Raw genomic sequence first — 17,972 nt, 5'->3', positions numbered from 1 at the left:
TTTGACCTAGAAAGACATCTTAAGTAAGCATTTATCTTTTTATTAGGTATGGGGCCAGCCTTATGGGGAATAACACTCCAGGCTGACACCATTTTCCCTGGAATTAAGACTTATTTTCTTGCTGGGGATTTATCATCTTTCTTTTTTGCTTCTTTTCATCCGACAGTACCCTTTGCCCTTTAGGCAATCCAGATTTGTTTTTTTCTGGACGGGAACACCTAGCATCCACATGGGGCAGGCCTTTAATGGTCCTGATAAGACATCCATGCTTTCTGGAAGAATGCCTCTGCTAAATATGCACAGTCTTTGTAAGTGTATGTTCAAAGATTAATCAGATGCACATTTATAGGTATGAATTTGTATTAATGTTTTACTAATACAAGCTGTTTTTTCCAGAAGTGGCATTATTCCCTGAAGAAGATTCATAACAATAAATTTGAAACGCATTGGATATCCCTCTCTGCAGCATGCTTTGTTAGAAACCACGATTTAAGGGAACAGCAAGTAGATTGGGATTGCCACTTCATGGTTCAAAACAGCCAATGTGCAATGTCTGCAAATTTTATTCATATAGTGTGCAATGTTGACAATACTATTCTTATGATGTTTTGTATCATCAACATGAGATCTTTTTAATACAATTTTTCTATAATAAATTAAAATTTTTATATGTGGAATTTTTTATATGTATATATTTTTTATTGTCTATAAAATCCCAATCTTTAAGGCTATTTCAGATATACAACTGGAATAGCTATTCTACTTGCACCTTTCTACTCCCAAAAACGAACGTCCCAACTCAATACATGCAGAGGCTGCCAGGAAGGGCCATTGCATGTCCAAATACCACAAAAGCAGACTTGTCAAGTCTCTTTAGTAAGCATAGATTTATTCTACCATCTCTGAACAAGGACTACCATCTCAAAGAAAATGACTGGCCACACAGAGTTGAACTTTTCTGTTGACTGTATGTCATGCTTCAGTCAAATGCCACAGAGGAATTTTACCTCCCCAGACACAGATTTATTACTTTCTGCCTTTACATTTCACCCTGCCAGATTTCATTCTGGTCAGAAGATCTACATCGTTGTAACATGGATGGATGAGCTAGGTGGCAAAACAGAACAAAAGGTCACGGCAGGGGTAGACAAATTAAGGCTGAATTCTGAAGTCAGCAAGGGGTAATGTTTTTAAGAGCCAGGGAATATAAACTCCCATTAGCATCAACAGAAATCATGCTAGAAAACGGACATTAAAACCCATACTCCACAACCATTTACTGTACATTGCAAGGTTTAAAACACTCCATGTTCTCTTAAAAGAGACACTCCAGACGGGTTGTACTTGACTGCCTACTTTCTTCTTTTTCTCTCCCTTTACCTCTTGCTTACCTTTGGCCATTCCCTCGATATTTGCCTTGCTGAGCATTCAACAGAAGTTTGTCTGAGGCCCCGGGAGCTTGGACCCTAGCTAAATAGGGCGCCCTGAGGGACTCAGACAATTATGGTTGAAGGATGCTCTGCTCCTGACTTATAGTTCACCTAACACGCAGTGCAGTCTAGTGGTTTCACACAGATTAGGGTCGCACTGATACCGATAATAGTAGACAAGTATAGTGTCCCTCTCGGTGCTCCTCCTCCAGTCCCCCTTGTCTCAGATCGGTCAGGATGGAGAGCGGAGGAAGGAGCCGGTAAATCTGTCATTCACCAGCTCCTTCCTTTTCTGAATGCACACTGACTCTGTGCATTATAAACTGTATTTACCATGCTTCAGTTTATGAATGGAGAGGAGCCGCCGTCTCCTGTCCATTCACCTTCAGTGCAAACAAAAAGGATTGGGGAATCTGTGTCCTCAGTCCCTTTCCGTGTCTCAAAGGGGAGATATCAGGGGGTCAAGTATCGGCGAATACTTGGGGGAAAAAAAAAAAAAAAAGTATCGGCGAGTACTTGACCATGTGTGCAACCCTAAACGCAGATGTAATATATTGTTAGCCTTTTTAATTAGTTTAATGATATTGAAACAGGTGAAGCAACGGGCCCTAGAATATATTTGGCTAGCTTAAATGTTTTGATGTTATGCTCTTCAAATTACACCAAGGGAACGATACAACTACCTCTACCTTTTCTAGTGACCTCACGTTTTGTGCGACAAAATCTTTAATGCTGTCATACGCAAGGACATATGTAGTTTGTACTTCTCTTAAAATAAAATTATTGGATAGAAAGGCACTTCACAAAAAAAATAAATTAAAAAAAAAAAAAAAAAAAAATCGGGAGGATTCAGGATTTCAAGCAAAGGTAAGTCTGCACACATGGTCAAAAAAGGAAATCAGAGGTTCAAAGCCTTCCCCACTGTATTCAAAACTAGAGTTTAGCCAAAACATCAGCTGCCCCAAATATGTTAAAACTATCTGCCCCAGGTGCTTTTGAAAAGACAGAGGGTACCAACTGCATGCCATGAAAACTGGCTGCACTGTATAGTGTTATTTGTTAAAAATCTTTTTTCCACTGTATTTCTCAAGAGTAACAGTAGATTTACTTTTATTCTCCTTTGGCCATAAGTCAGCAGATAGTGGGCTATTGCCCGCTAACAGGGCAGAGCTGTGCCAGGCTCAGGGAGGATCCTGACAATATCGTCAGGATCCACCCAGATGCCTGACAGATGGCTCCACTATTCAGCAGGTGGCTGAGAGCTAGAGCCAGAAGTACCCACCCCCTCCTCAGCCTGGCTGATGGAGGAGCAGACCAGAGAACAGTGACTGGGGAAAATTGGGGGGGGGCGCGTACCTTCCTATATTCACTTTGTTAGTGTGAATAGATAAATCTGTTTTTTTTTTTTCCCCTGACAAAAAACAAGAGAAGCGAACCGTGCATGGCCAGCTGCAGGATCACACAGATGCAGCAGCATAGGGATGAGTCCATAGGCTTGATTTTTTAACCAGTCCCAAATTTCTCCTATAAGTCTCTGAGTGACTAATGCAGGCAATGTATAAGCAGGAAGACAGAATGGATTACGAAGGGTTGGAGAAAGAAGTCTTCAAAAGGGCCCATAGTTGACCTCAAAATATTCATGAGACAGTCATAAGAAATGTGTACAATCTGATATACAAGGCACTGGCATATAGGATGTGTAGACCCATAGCTTAAAGTGGATGTAAACCCTCACATATACCCAGTGAACTGAACAGCCTCAGATGATACACAGAGATGAAACAAATCTCCCTATATAAAGTTGAACATGTATATCTGCTGTCATCTGTATATATCCTTTAGAAAGTGTTCTTTGTGTTACAGATTTTCTCTTCCTGGTCACCACTGGGAGTGGATTATTGGCATACAGCCAAGACAACTGATTGGAGGAAAGGCACACCCCCCCTCTCCACATTGGCAAAGGAAGAAAGGAAAGGAATGTGCAGAGCTCTGCTCTGAGACAGCAAGCTGTCTGCAAATCTATTTATAGCAACCTCCCCAGAAATACACTTCAGGCTGCAGTCTCCAGAGAACTTGTCAGGAGTTATCAGGCTGATAACAGAGGAACTGAGCAGAAGAAAGCCACAGGACACAGTGCTTTGAAGAAAGATAAAAAACAACACTACAGATATATGTGCCCAGCTCAAATTTCATGAATCGGGTTTACATCCACTTTAAAATTCCTATAGATATGAGGAGTGTGTCAAGCAGTCAGAGGTTATGATGAAGTGTGAGTAAAATGTGAAATGTGTCAACCTTGATGTCTGTGTGTGCCGATGTCTTGCTTTTAACTGATAAAAATAAAATTTTTAGCTACAATCTGTGTGGTGTGAGGTGTGCAGTCATTAATTCTCACTTTGTAGGATAAATGCCATGTAAGGGTTTCCATACGCTTTAAAGCTTAAGGGGTTGTAAAGGTAAAAATTTTTTCACCTTAATGCATTCTATGCATTAAGGTGAAAAAACTTTTGACAGTACCGCCGCCCCCAGCCCCCCCGTTTTACTTACCTGACGCCTCGAATCTTCGCTCCTCGTCCTCGTCAGCTTCATTGCAGCTCAGCCTGGTCGCTGATTGGCTGCAGTGGATGGATTGAAAGCAGCGCAGCCATTGGCTCGCGCTGCTGTCAATCACATCCGATGACGCGGCGCGCCGGGGGGGGCGGGGCCGAGTGATACAGCGAGCGGCTATAGCCGCCGGCTGTATCACGGGAGCGCGCCCGCAAGCACTCACCACCGTGCGAGGGAGCTCGCATGAAGGTGGTAAATGCTTGCGGGGAGGAGCTGAAACAGCCGCCGAGGGACCCCAGAAGACCAGGTTCGGGGCCACTCTGTGCAGAACGAGCTGCACAGTGAAGGTAAGTATGACATGTTTGTTATTTTAAAAAAAAAAAAAAAAACATCTTTACAACCCCTTTAGGGTTACCTCTAGATGCCAGCTGTATTTTTTTTTTAACTGCAATATGGAATCTCCCTATCCTTCTGTGCATGTGCATCTCAAACATGGAGTAATATTCAAGCAAACAAAAACGCAAAAAAAAAAAAAAAAAAAAAAAAAAAACTCCCTGCCTATTTTTAATATTCAAGGTTTAATCATCTCCCACAGGTTGTTCTGATTGCTGAGCTCCCATGTTCAAAATTTCTACATCAGCATTCCTACATCCACATGCCAGAGATCACCACGGCAATACCATCAATATTCCCATGAGAATGGCTTTTTATATCTAGATCTTTTATACTTGCGGTTACAGTTTGAACATAGTTATGTGACCCTCAGGAACAAAGTAAGGGGCTCATACACCATACATTGTTTGACCTTAGCCAGCATTAGCCTGAACAGCAGATTCAGCAAGCATCTACAAAGCTCTTGAAGCATCCTTCCGTCTCAAGATGGGAATGCTGGCTGTTCATTTAATCAAGGCTTTAGTAAAGCTTTAGGTGCTTCAGCACTGCTTACAAAAACACTTTAAAACTACAGTCGGCATCGACATTGCGGTCTATAGTCAGCACTGGGCACCTACTAAAAGGGTGTCTATTAAAATGAGTATTAGCTTGTAAAATGTTTTGTAAGCTCAGATTAAACCTTTTATTTTTAAAAATCAGAACAAGGGACCATATGATACTTCTATTCAGTGCTGGCTTTGGCTGCTCTAGTTAAAAATCCAAAGTCCTCTTTGCCTTCCCCCAGTTCCTCTGCAACAGTAATCTCGCGGTGCTGCTGGGCCTTGGTGGGAATAGACAATTTACGGTTTTTCTCAAAATGTTGAAAGAGTGCCTACATGTTGCTACGAGGTTACATTGAGTTTCTTCATTTTTGGGATCTACTGTATGTGTATGGTGAGCTACAGCTTACTATATCATTGGAAAACAAAATACTTGTCTGACATTTGTGAACTATATTTAAAGTGGATGTATACCCCCATTTTTTATTTTTTTTGATGCCATAATGTAGAGTATAAGATTTCCCATCATTTGAGCCCAGTCTTGCCACAAAGAGTTAATCCAGCTCTGAGCAATCCTCTTTTATTGTTCAGCGAGATAAAACTTGACAAACAGAGAAAAACTTTGTCAAATCCTCCCCCTTGCTGTGAGTGACAGGTGATTTACATATATCTGCACTAGCCCAAGACATGCAGTATTTTTTAATTCCCCCCCCCACTCCTTTCTTCAGCAGCTCTGCAAGGATTGGCTGTTCCACACCTCAGCATGATTTGGCATGCTGAAGTCATGTGGTTACTTTCCTGTCTTTTCACTGGATGTTAGAGATCATAGCAGAAGTTCAGTGTGAGAAATACACAGGAGAAAATGCATATTGACAAGGGGTGTGTAGAGGTGGGCGGGAGTCTACTGACGACTCCACCCACCAAGTTCCAGACAACAGACCCACCCACAGAATCTGCAGTTTTTCTGGTCTAATAACAGACAGAGGGGAGACATTTGACAGGTAAAGATACATGCAGGAGGCATGTATATCCTTATAGATAACCCCTATGGCAGTAGTTTAGGAAGGATGACATTGGGTTTACATCCACTTTAATATATAGAAACAGAAATGTGATCTTTGAATGGAGATTATCCCGCAGTCTTCCATTCATAGTGTTTTTCATTAGTGGAGCCAAAGTACAGCCTCTACGAATAGATGAGGGAGGCGGAAAGAGTGGGCATAGTCAGCATTCTTGATAAGTTGCCTATGACAGGTCCAGTGGTTGTATAGACTAATATGGGGGAGGGGGGGGGGGCTGAAGTGTCAGGAACTTCAGATTCCAACTAAAAGAGCAGCACAAGACACACTACACATTAAATGAAAGTACCGTCCCTTAAATTAGGCTTTAAACTGGGTCTATGTGCATGAGGCCTAAACGGTAGCATTCACAGCCCTAAGGTTATCTGTCACAATGGTCTTATGCAAAAACTGTGCAATTGTCAGACAAGGCCTACAGATCTGAGTGAATCCTGATCAAGTTCACATTTACAGGAGAAGATATTCACATGTATGTACATGATGTAACAGCACAGTGGCCAAGTGGTTAGCACATATGTCCAGCAGTACTAGGGTCATTGGTTAGATCCCAACCACGGCACTACCTGCCTGGAGTTTGCATGTTCTCCCTGCATGGGTTTCCATTAGATACTCCTGTTTCCTCCCACACTCCAAAGACATGCTGGTAGGTTAATTGGCTCCGGTCTAAACTGACCCTATTATACGTGTGTATAAATGCGAGTTAGGGACTATATATATATGTATCATTGAGTAAATTGACAGTGCTATATACAGTGCCTTGAAAAAGTATTCATACCCCTTGACATTTTCCACATTTTGTCATGTGACAACCAAAAACGTAATTGTATTATATTGGGATTGTATGTGATGAACCAACACAAAATGACAAATTGTAAAGTGGAAGCTAAATGATTTTCAACATTTTTACAAATAAATATATGAAAAGTGTGGCATACATTTGTATTCAGCCCCCTTTCATCTAATACCCCCAAGTTAAACCTAGTGGAACCAACTGCCTTCAGAAGTCACCCAATTCCAGTCCACCTATGTGTAATTTAATCTCAATATAAATACAGCTGTTCTGTGAAGCCCTCAGGGGTTTGTTAGTGAACAAACAGCACCGTGAAGGCCAAGGAAAACACCAGACAGGTCAGGGATAAAGTTGTGGAGAAGTTTAAAGCAGGGTTAGGTTATAAAAAAAAATATCCCAAGCTTTGAACATCTCACGGAGCACTGTTCAATCCATCATCCGGAAATGGAAAGAGTATGGCACAACTGCAAACCTACCAAGACATGGCCAGGCAAGGAGAGCATTAATCAGAGAAGCAGCCAAGAGGCCCATGGTAACTCTGGAGGAGCTGCAGAGATCCACATCTCAGGTGGGAGAATCTGTCCACAGGACAACTATTAGTCGTGCACTCCACAAATCTGCCCTTTATGGAAGAGTGACAAGAAGAAAGCCATTGTTGAAAGAAAGCCATAAGAAGTCCCATTTGCAGTTTGCGAGAAGCCATGTGGGGGACACAGCAAACGTGGAAGAAGGTGCTCTTGTCAGATGAGACCAAAACTGAACTTTACGGTCCAAAACAAAGCGCTATATGTGGCGGAAAACTAACACTGCACATCACCCTAAACATGGTGGTAACAGCATCATATTGTGGGGATGCTTTTCTTCAGCAGGGACAGGGAAGCTGGTCAGAGTTGATGGGAAGATGGATGGAGCCAAATACAGGGCAATCTTAGAAGAAAACCCGATTCTGCAAAAGACTTGAGACTGGGGCGGAGGTTCATCTTCCAGAAAGACAACAATCCTAAACATACAGCCAGAGCCACAATTGAATGGTTTACATTAAAGCATATTCATGTGTTAGAATGGTCCAGTCAAAGACCAGACTTCTAGATGTGCAAAGCTAATAGGGACCTCCTCAAAAAGACTTGCAGCAAAAGGTGGTTCTACAAAGTATTGACTCAGGGGTGCTGATAACAGATGCACACCACACTTTTCACAGATTTGTAAAAAAAAAATTGAAAACCATTTATAAATTTTCCTTCCACTTCCCAATTATGTGCTGTAACAAAAACATCCCACACTTCGCTTGAGTGCTTTCGTCATATACCGATTCCTCCCAGTCTAAATATAGATATCAGATATTCCAAACCGCTGACAACTAACAAGGCAGTACTCGTTTGGTTGCTCAACATCAACTGTTTATTGTAAACACATGTACAGAGAGGCAACACTTTGCAGTCGGGGTGGTGTGTGTGTATGTGTATGTGTATATATATATATTTTATACATATACACACACACACACCATTCCAGTGTGGTTGTACAGCAAATCTGATTAGTACAGATCGGACTAGGGTTCTCGGTCACCCTGTGCCCCAAATAGACACAGGGTAACTTAGACATTGGAGGTGCATGGGGAGCTGAAACAAGGGTTTCCTAACCTCTCCAAGGGATTCTGGGTTCCACGGGCCCCCTGCCCAAAGTGACTCCCGTCACATGTGCCACTTTGTGTTGGTCTATCACATAAAATCCCAATAAAATACATGTTATTGGTTGTAACATGACAAAATGTGGAAAATTTCAAGGGGTGTGAATACTTTTTCAAGGCACTGTAAGTATCAATAAAAATAATCTTCATCACTGCTGAAAAGAGAAAGAAAAGTTCAAAACTAGCAGAAATCCACAAGCAAACACATACCTTCTGATTGGCTACAGTTTGTGGGCCCAGGGCCCATTTAGTAATAGGCACTTACTGGCACCTCTTGATACAAACAGAATTAACTGACATAAAGCCCAGCTTTGTTTTGGTATAAGAGGTAAACAAAAAAAAAAAATGACATTTCCTTACTTGATCCTCGGCTGCTCCCCGCAGCTAGACTGGCTCCTGCAGTGTCTTCTCCCATAAGCTCCAATAGTCTAGGGTACTGATGTCATCAAAACCAAAGCATAGTGAATAGCCCTGCACTGGACGTGATGACACTACTGCCAGATTGTGGGGGGAGCGCCATTTATTGGGGGGGGGGGGGGGATCAGTGTTTTTCTTCTGCCCTAGACAAAAACTAGCTACTAGCCCTTGTGACACTACCATGGACGTCTGATTTAAATTGAGTTGATTTAAATCAAGCCTTTTTAGTAGTGATTTAAATCAAATCCACCCTGTTTATACCATGTAAATTGCTTTTGTGTGTCATCCCATGTGTGACAGGTATGTGTGATCTAGGATGCCTTTTTGTACAGCCAAAAAGAACACAAGATTCTGAGACTTTACATAGGTTTCAGCACCTAAAGCTGCAGGCACAAGTGGATTCTTGGGGGGGGGGGGGGGGGGGGGGTTGGGTCATGCCCCTCCTGAGAATTGTGTCCCAAAAAGACTTAGAGGGTCTAACCCCAGCACATGCTTCTCATTTAGGGGTGCACAGCTGTTTTGACATTTGGAGGGGATACAGCATTATGGTCACTAGATGGCACTGTCTCATGAAAAGAGCTCATCAGCTCCTTCTAGTGTCCACAATGCAGTACTTTCCTTATTCACACAATCGATTTACAAAAAATATAGCCTAAGAACATTTAATTTTGCCCCATTCGCACAGAGCAAATTAACAAGCAGTTATGATGGAGCTATGCAAATTGTTGTTTTTTTTTTTTTTAAATACACCCCAAAGTTTTTACTGCTGTCTATATGCCCAAGTAAAATTGCCCTTACTTCCTGTTCATGTGAAGGGATGTTACCAATGCGTGGAGAAAGGGAACTCTCCTTAACAAGGACACAACCAGCCATAATGACCTGACAGGATCAAAGCCTTCTTCACGCCACCCAAAATATAACAGATTTTACCCAGAGTTGAGCTCTGTTATGATTAGGGGCTCCAACGTGAGTTTTTTCTACATACATTGACTGGTCTCTTCTAATCAGGTAGACATCTCCTGCGCAACACATAACAATGGCTGACAGCCTTTCTATTGTAAGACTATTTGTTCACAAAAGATGTCCCGCAGAGCGTATATATAGTTGTTACAGGAAGATTGAAAGATAGAATGAAGTCAAACATTGCTATTGTTTTATGGCTCTCCAAATGGTAGCTGTACACTACAAGGAAGGGCTTTATTCTGCTATTGTTTATTCAGAAAAGGCAAAGCCGGAAAATGAAAAACAAGCTATATTTACCTGAAGGCGCCTATGTGAAAGCGGATCTGTAGGAGGCTCACACCACAAAAATGGCCCACAGGACAATTCAAGTGCACCTGTTGTTTGGTAGTAAACAATGACACAAGGGAATAAAAGCAGGGAAGGGTTCTATGGTGAAGGGTGGTGTTCAAATTGCACCTGGTAGTAGACGCCATCCTGAAAGAGGGATGGGTAGGGAAAGAAGACCTGATGGGTTTTTTTTTCTAGGCTGACGGGAATGCAAGAAGTCTGCATTCTGGACATTCGTCCTTGGGCCTATACAGTGCTAAACATTAGTACAACTCGGCACAGTGTATGGCTAAGGTTGCCACCTCATCCCTTTAAACCCGAACACATATGAAATGCACAGGTTCTGAGGCTAATTAAATGCAGCTAAGGCACAAAGTGAGTCTAATTACCACCTTAATCAACCATAGAACCTGTGTAATTCATATGCGTTCGGGTTTAAAGGGATGAGGTGGCAACTCTACGTATGGCAGCCACATTTTTCAGGATCTTCGGCTTTTACAGGCTGCTGGCAGTGGGACCTGTGCCTTCCGTCTTACAAAAACGCTACAATCTGGGGCCTTCATTGTTTGTTTGTAGCAGTCACTCAATACAACATGTGGCGCACACAGCCACTGAAGGCAGTACTTATATCTGTGTCTGAAGCAAGTACTCCTATAGCACAACACAAGGAAAGAAAAGAAATATGTAAATTGGAGCAAAATATACTTTCCAGCAGTAGTAAAGATTAGATTCACACCAATTCTGTTGTATTAAGCCTGCGTTGATGCACGCTAAATGCACTTTAGTTGACATCCATTTCTTTTAATGCAATGTGTTGATGTGCATTTTTTGATGTGTTGCATTGATATGAAGGATTTTGCTTACAAGAGCCAAAATACATTATTTTTTAATTTCTTAAGGCAGAAGTTTTTTTTTTACCTTAATGCATTCTCTGCATTAAAGCGGAGCTCCAGGTCAGTTTTGTGGTTAATAAAAGTCAGTAGCTACCAAAAGCATAGCCACTGACTTTTAGCCTAGGTTCACACTGCTGCGGGACTGAAATCGTGCGAGTTCAGCTGAACCCGCACGATTTCATACCCGCATGTCAGTCCGACTTCGGGGGGGCGATTTCAGAGACATCTGTGCGGGTTCCTGCACAGATGTCTATTGAAATTGCACCCAAAGTCATTTAAAAGTAGTACAGAAACTACTTTTGGGAATCGGTGCGGCGCCGCAAAGTCGGTGTCGCACCAATTCGGCCAGCAAAAGCCAACGATTTGGTATACAATTTGACATCAGTGTGAACCTGGGCTTAATAAACACACTCGCGTGTCGCATGATCCAGCGATGTGGCCGCTCGAACCCACGCTTCTCTCCCTGGCGCCGGCATTATAACTGTGGGTACCTGGCTGTGACAGCTTTCGGCTTCACAGCTAGCTGGGTGCGCAATGCACATGTGCGAGTCGTGTTGCGCCTCCTGAATGGTCCAGCAATCTTCCTGTGAAGTGCCCGGAAGATTGCAGGGAGGGAGGGGGAGAGGAGAACTTTCACTTGGATCGCCTAGGCGGTCCAAGTGAAAGTGGGAGCGGCTACCTATCAAAACAAGGTACATGATCCACCCCCAAAAAATGTGACATAGGAGGGGGGGGGGGGGTGGAGTGCTTAAAGTGGAATGTCCCCTTTTAGGGTGGGGATCTGCTTTAAATTAAAAAAAACCTTCAGCAAGCAGCTCCCCCTAAGGCCTCATGCACACTGGACGTTACTTTAACATTATAAAAACGCCAATAGCTTTGCAGTGAGTTTTTCAACTGTTTTTTTTTAACGTTTTTTGCAATAGCATTTTTTTTTTTTTTTCAATGGATCAAAAACGTTAAAATACGATGGTGAGCCACATTTTTGAGCGTTTATCAGCATTGACATTAGAGCGTTTTTAAAGCTGAAGAACTCCTCTCAGAACCCACTAGTTTTGGGGTTTTTTTTAAAGTCAAAAAACACCCCAGCCAAAAACTGCTGATAACAGCCTATGTGTGCATGGACACATAGGATAACATGATGGGGAGTTTATTGACTGTAGAAAAAAAAATGTCTGAAGCCAAAAACAGCTGCTTTAAAAACGTCCCGTGTGCATGAGGCCTTATACTTTACCTGAGCCTGATCTTGATACAGCAATGTGCACGACAGCAAAAGGTTCTCTCTCTTCTCATTGGCTCAGACACAGCAGTGAAAGCCATTGCTGCTGCCGTCATTAACAGCCAGTGAGGAGGAAGCAGGGGGTAACATGCGTCAAACACATGCATGCTTGTCGCATGTTAAACTCACTTAAGTTAATGTGCATGGTCTTTTATTTATATATTAACACGTTGGTGTATGTTTTTTTTTTTCAAAGCAGAATCCAAAATATTTGGTCTTTCTGCAATGTGCTGCGACGCAACTGAGTAGGCAGCGCTACATTTACTGCAGCATGTTCTATTTCCTCCACGCACACATCAACGCAGTGTGTCAGTGTGACATGGGCTTATTGCAAACAATGGGTTTCATCTTATCATTGCATTGGGCCAGCATTGAACAATGCAGTCTAACAGACATGGTGTGAATGAGCCCTAATGCGTTGCCTTGATGCGTTGCACTGTGTTTAAAAATCAGATTATGAGATTACATTGTGGAAACGGAGGTGTGTTTGATAACTTACGATCATAAGGTATGATCATGCCTGAACTATCAAAAGTCCTAAGATAGGACTGTGTCTGAACTGAAAATCTACTTCCCCACGTGTGGCAAATCGATTAAATGGGTTGTCAATTACAGATTGATTATTCCCATTTATAGAGGTTGATTCGGGGGGAAAAAAAACCAATAGAGTGCTCATGAATGGAGACTGTAGTGTACAGCCATCTATTATCATAGTCCCCAGTGGTCACAGGCCATTTCAAAACCCAGATTATTAAGATTATATTTCTAATTGTAACTGTATTTCTTTTGTAGCATTAAAACAAGAACAAATACTAGGATTTGCCCATAGCCTGCAAAGCTAGAGCATGTGTTCGCTGAGGTCTGGCAATAGAAAAATATGTATTTTACAAGGGGCTAGGCTATAAATACCGGTCCTGTCCATGGAAACGTGGAATAGCTGGAAACAGTTCATTTTTGTTTTGAGAAGTATATATATGAAGTGTGTTTTCCTTTCTCCAAAATCTGGCCTCGCTAAGCATGTAGGTGGAGCAAGGAAGGTTTCAGTTCTCTGTACAGAAATAAAAATAGCTGGCCAATTTACAGCCGAGAAAAAAAAAAAAAAAAACTCTACATATTGCTTGTTTCTCCAGTAAAAGACAGCTGCTAGCAATATTCCTGATGTGTACCGTACAGCGACCAAGCTGAAAGGCGGGCGTTTATTGGCACATCTCCGCGATTGTGCAGGCAAATATACTAAAGAAGATGACATCCGGCGTTAAGAGGGTTTCTCAGCATTCCAGTAGTAATGAACAGTGTACACCCCATAAAGTGTTACTCACAGCACTGCCACTGCAGGGGGGGGGCAACTGTTGCCCAGGGGCATTAGAACCTGGTTCTGTAGCACATTTAACGCTCCAAATTTTATTGCAAACAGAATAAAGCAATTTTAATTTCTTTTACACACCATTTCCCTTCCTTTATCAACAGACCCTCCAGTTGGGTTATTGGCTTTGTAGAAGAGATAAGTGGAACCCCTACAAACTGAAATACAAATCCATACATCAATCAAGTCTTTATCAACCTTAAAGCAGAACCCAAAAGGGTTCTATTCTGCCTCCACCCCCACCCCCAAGTTTTGGCACTTTCCATTTTTTGGAGGAGCGGGTACGTAGTTTTGACATAGGCGATCCAAGCGGAAGTTTGCCCCCTCCTCTGCCCACAGCCTCTTGAGACATTCACAGGTCACAGAAGGCAGCGGGATCATACACAAAGCGCATGCGGAAGCCAGCTGTGAAGCCGCAAGGAATCACAGCTGGTTTCCCCAAGACCAGTGAAGAACCAGCCCGGGTGAGGACAGCACTGGATCCTTGGACAGATAAGTGTCCTTTTATTAAACGTCAGGACCTACAAGTATTTTTTTTTTGTTCCTAGGGTGAAGACCCTATTTAAAGCAGTATTAAACCGAAAAACAAAGATTTTATAGGTTACCAATTTTTAGAGATGCTGGCTGCATTCATTTTTTTTTTTTTTTACGATTTTGTGCCTTTATTTTAACCAGGTGATCTGGCTAGTCACTGGTATCAGTAGTGCCCCGTCATCGTCTATCAGTGGGAGGAATGGTGCCCCGTCATCGTCTATCAGTGGGAGGAATGGTGCCCCGTCATCGTCTATCAGTGGGAGGAATGGTGCCCCGTCATCGTCTATCAGTGGGAGGAATGGTGCCCCGTCATCGTCTATCAGTGGGAGGAATGGTGCCCCGTCATCGTCTATCAGTGGGAGGAATGGTGCCCCGTCATCGTCTATCAGTGGGAGGAATGGTGCCCCGTCATCGTCTATCAGTGGGAGGAATGGTGCCCCGTCATTGGTTATCAGTGGGAGGAATGGTGCCCCGTCATTGGTTATCAGTGGGAGGAATGGTGCCCCGTCATTGGTTATCAGTGGGAGGAATGGTGCCCCGTCATTGGTTATCAGTGGGAGGAATGGTGCCCCGTCATTGGTTATCAGTGGGAGGAATGGTGCCCCGTCATTGGTTATCAGTGGGAGGAATGGTGCCCCGTCATTGGTTATCAGTGGGAGGAATGGTGCCCCGTCATTGGTTATCAGTGGGAGGAATGGTGCCCCATCATTGGTATCAGTGGGAGGAATGTGCCCAATCATTGGTATTAGTGGATGGAATGTGCCCAATCATTGGTATCAGTGGATGGAATGTGCCCAATCATTGGTATCAGTGGATGGAATGTGCCCAATCATTGGTATTAGTGGATGGAATGTGCCCCATCATTGGTATCAATGGAAGGAATGGTACCCCATCAATGGTATCAGTGGATGGGAAGGTACCTCATCACTGGTATCAGTGGAAGGAATAGTGCCCCATCATTGGATGGAATGGTACCTTATCTTTGATGTCAATGGATAGACTGTGGTGCCCCAAGGGCAGGATTAAGACAAGCAAAGGGCCACACCTGGCCTGCAGGCCACAGTTTGGAGACCACTGGACTAGCAAATAGATTTGACTAATGAATTAAAGCCAAATTTCAGCTAACACAGAGCTGTTTTTTTTAATCCTTTTGGAAAAAAAGGTTTTGCATAAATAAAAGCTGATCATTGTAAGCACCACTGTCCATGTTAAATGGTCTGTCTCAGCCCTCTAAATAACAATGTTGCTGGACAACTCTCTCTATTGAAAAATAACAGAACTTTCTGGCAGGATTATACAGGTGAAATTAAAAAGGCAGCCACCATATCTAAGAATTAGCAAAATGCAACATAATACATTTTTGAGTTTAAGGGCTGGTTCACACCAGATGCAGTCCAGCATGTTTTAATCCTGTATCAAAAACGCAGCACAGGGTTCATCATGGATACCACTGGGCCTAGTTTACATCAGTGCAGTCAACAAAAGCAGAACGTGTTGCATTTTTTCTGTATAGAATGCATCTGGAATGCGGCAAAATGCATAAAAAAATGCACCAGAACATACATTAACAATTGAGACTAAGAAAAAAAAAAAAAAAGGGAAAAAGCGCACTGGCACACATCAAAAACATGCATGCAGAAATGCATCTGGAATGCAGAAATTGTGGTGTGAACCAGTCCTGGATGTAACTTGATTTTGCAGACATTGTTCTGGGTTCTTTGTTATTCCAGACTGAAGTGGTATTACAAGTGACAGTTGATCGTATCGTCCTATGGAATTCCTGGGAAAGGAAGTCAGCTGTGTGTAGGAAAATAGATCCCCCATAATAGCACATTAACCTCAAATACCTTCACTTCTGATAAGCTCCTAGGACAAGGAGAATAGCTTCATCTAGCTCAGAAGATCTGGAGTAATTCTCACTTAGACTAGCATGCGTTGTGTAGACTTAGTGCTATGATGTGCCATTTCAGAAAACCTAAATAATAATGACGCAGGACTCATCAGGGATATGTGGAAGAAAAACGCCAACAACAAGATTGACAGTAAGTGAACCCAACATTTAACAATGACAGCTGTTCTCCCTCGTCCTCATGTCACAGCTTGCGCAACTGGTGCAAAAAAAAAAAGTAACAAACCAAACAACACCACACTGTTACAATGACAACATCTGCTTTTCGGGCAACTTCCAGACTTGTGTAGCTGAATGCATGTTGTGCAACTTCCCACATCGGTCACCATGGGCTAGGCTGCCAAAAAAAGGGCCATTCCAGAGACACTGGCAGGATCAATGAGAGATTTCCCTAATTCCCTATTCTGGATTATTTTATCATCATGTCACAATATTTTCCTTCAGAAGAAGCATGCAGCACTTTTTGTGTTTGCATGGAGATAACGGCGACTATCACTCTGCAAAACTGAGCACATTTTTTTTTTCTACAAATAAAAAAATAATCAATTTTCCCTATAAGATTATTTATCAGAGATGAGGACATGGAGATAACATGTTGATTTCTATGTGTGGCTGGTGGACAGCAGATGGTCAGAGATAGCTGAGCTGTGTGGATCAGACAGGAGAGGATTCCCAGGCCCAGATCTGAGTGTGATGAGCCTTACAGGGGACTCTGGATCCATTTCCTATACAAGGAGGAGATGATGGCAGAGCCCCCATCATATCATCCTCCTGATCACTCATCCCATACCTACCTATACACAATGGACAGACCCTCCCCCCCATCTCCTGTACACAATACCTCTTCCCCATCACTGTCCATGGCTGGCATTGTGTCTGTGCCTCCTACCCCCACCCCCCATCAATCACTCCCAACACTTCTCCTGTACACCCCACCGGTGAGGACGACCGCCCCTCCCCTCCATCCTACCTCCGATCACCGACCCGCACCCCCGATCCGGTGCTGCTTGCAGTTGAAGTCCCTGCACAAGCTACACTGCGAGCCAGGAGCAGCCGCGATCCGTGACGTCACGGGTTTAAAGCGCCAGCCCCGGCCCCCTCCTGAGCAGCCAATCAGAGCAGGACTGGAGCAGCGCTCCCCAGATGTTTCCCATTTGCAGCGCGGAGCATCCTGGAGGTGTGAGGGGGAGGGGAGGAGCGCGCCAAGTTCGGGCACCAGGACAGATGTGCGCCTCTCATATCCCCACACAGGTAAGAGGAGAGCTATGGACTCCGCATGTCCAGGCAGAGGACAGAAAGTGTGGCCCTCCACATCACCAAAGGGCCACACATAACATCCATTAAATAGATATTATCAGAGACTGCAGACATCATACAAACATAGGGGTGCGGCGCCAGTGGCGGCTGGTGCCCGAAATTTTTGTTTGGGGGGGGGGGGGGGTAAATTGGAAAATACTGGAAAAAAACATGATATGAAACCACTGTGCCCCATGATATGAAACCACTGTTCCCATGATATGCAGCCACTGTGCCCCATGATATGGAACCACTGTGCCCCATGATATGCAGCCACTGTGCCCCATGATATGCAGCCACTGTGCCCCATGATATGCAGCCACTGTGCCCCATGATATGCAGCCACTGTGCCCCATGATATGCAGCCACTGTGCCCCATGATATGCAGCCACTGTGCCCCATGATATGCAGCCACTGTGCCCCATGATATGCAGCCACTGTGCCCCATGATATGCAGCCACTGTGCCCCATGATATGGAACCACTGTGCCCCATGATATGCAGCCACTGTGCCCCATGATATGCAGCCA

General features: G+C 43.4%; 1 protein-coding gene across 2 annotated transcripts in view; it reads right to left on the bottom strand.

The window, feature by feature from the left end:
* The window catches only part of NCKAP5L (NCK associated protein 5 like), a 119,844-nt gene extending 102,576 nt beyond the window's left edge, over positions 1-17,268 (bottom strand). For both annotated transcript variants that reach the window (XM_073614087.1, XM_073614090.1), the window contains exon 1: positions 17,118-17,268. The gene's annotated coding sequence lies outside the window, so the exon portion shown is untranslated. The remainder of the gene's footprint in view (positions 1-17,117) is intronic.
* Positions 17,269-17,972: the final 704 nt, after the last annotated feature.

Source organism: Aquarana catesbeiana, linkage group LG02 (assembly GCF_042186555.1).
Source record: "Aquarana catesbeiana isolate 2022-GZ linkage group LG02, ASM4218655v1, whole genome shotgun sequence".
In the NCBI taxonomy this organism is placed as follows: domain Eukaryota; kingdom Metazoa; phylum Chordata; class Amphibia; order Anura; family Ranidae; genus Aquarana; species Aquarana catesbeiana.
This window is presented reverse-complemented; position numbering and strand designations above follow the sequence as displayed.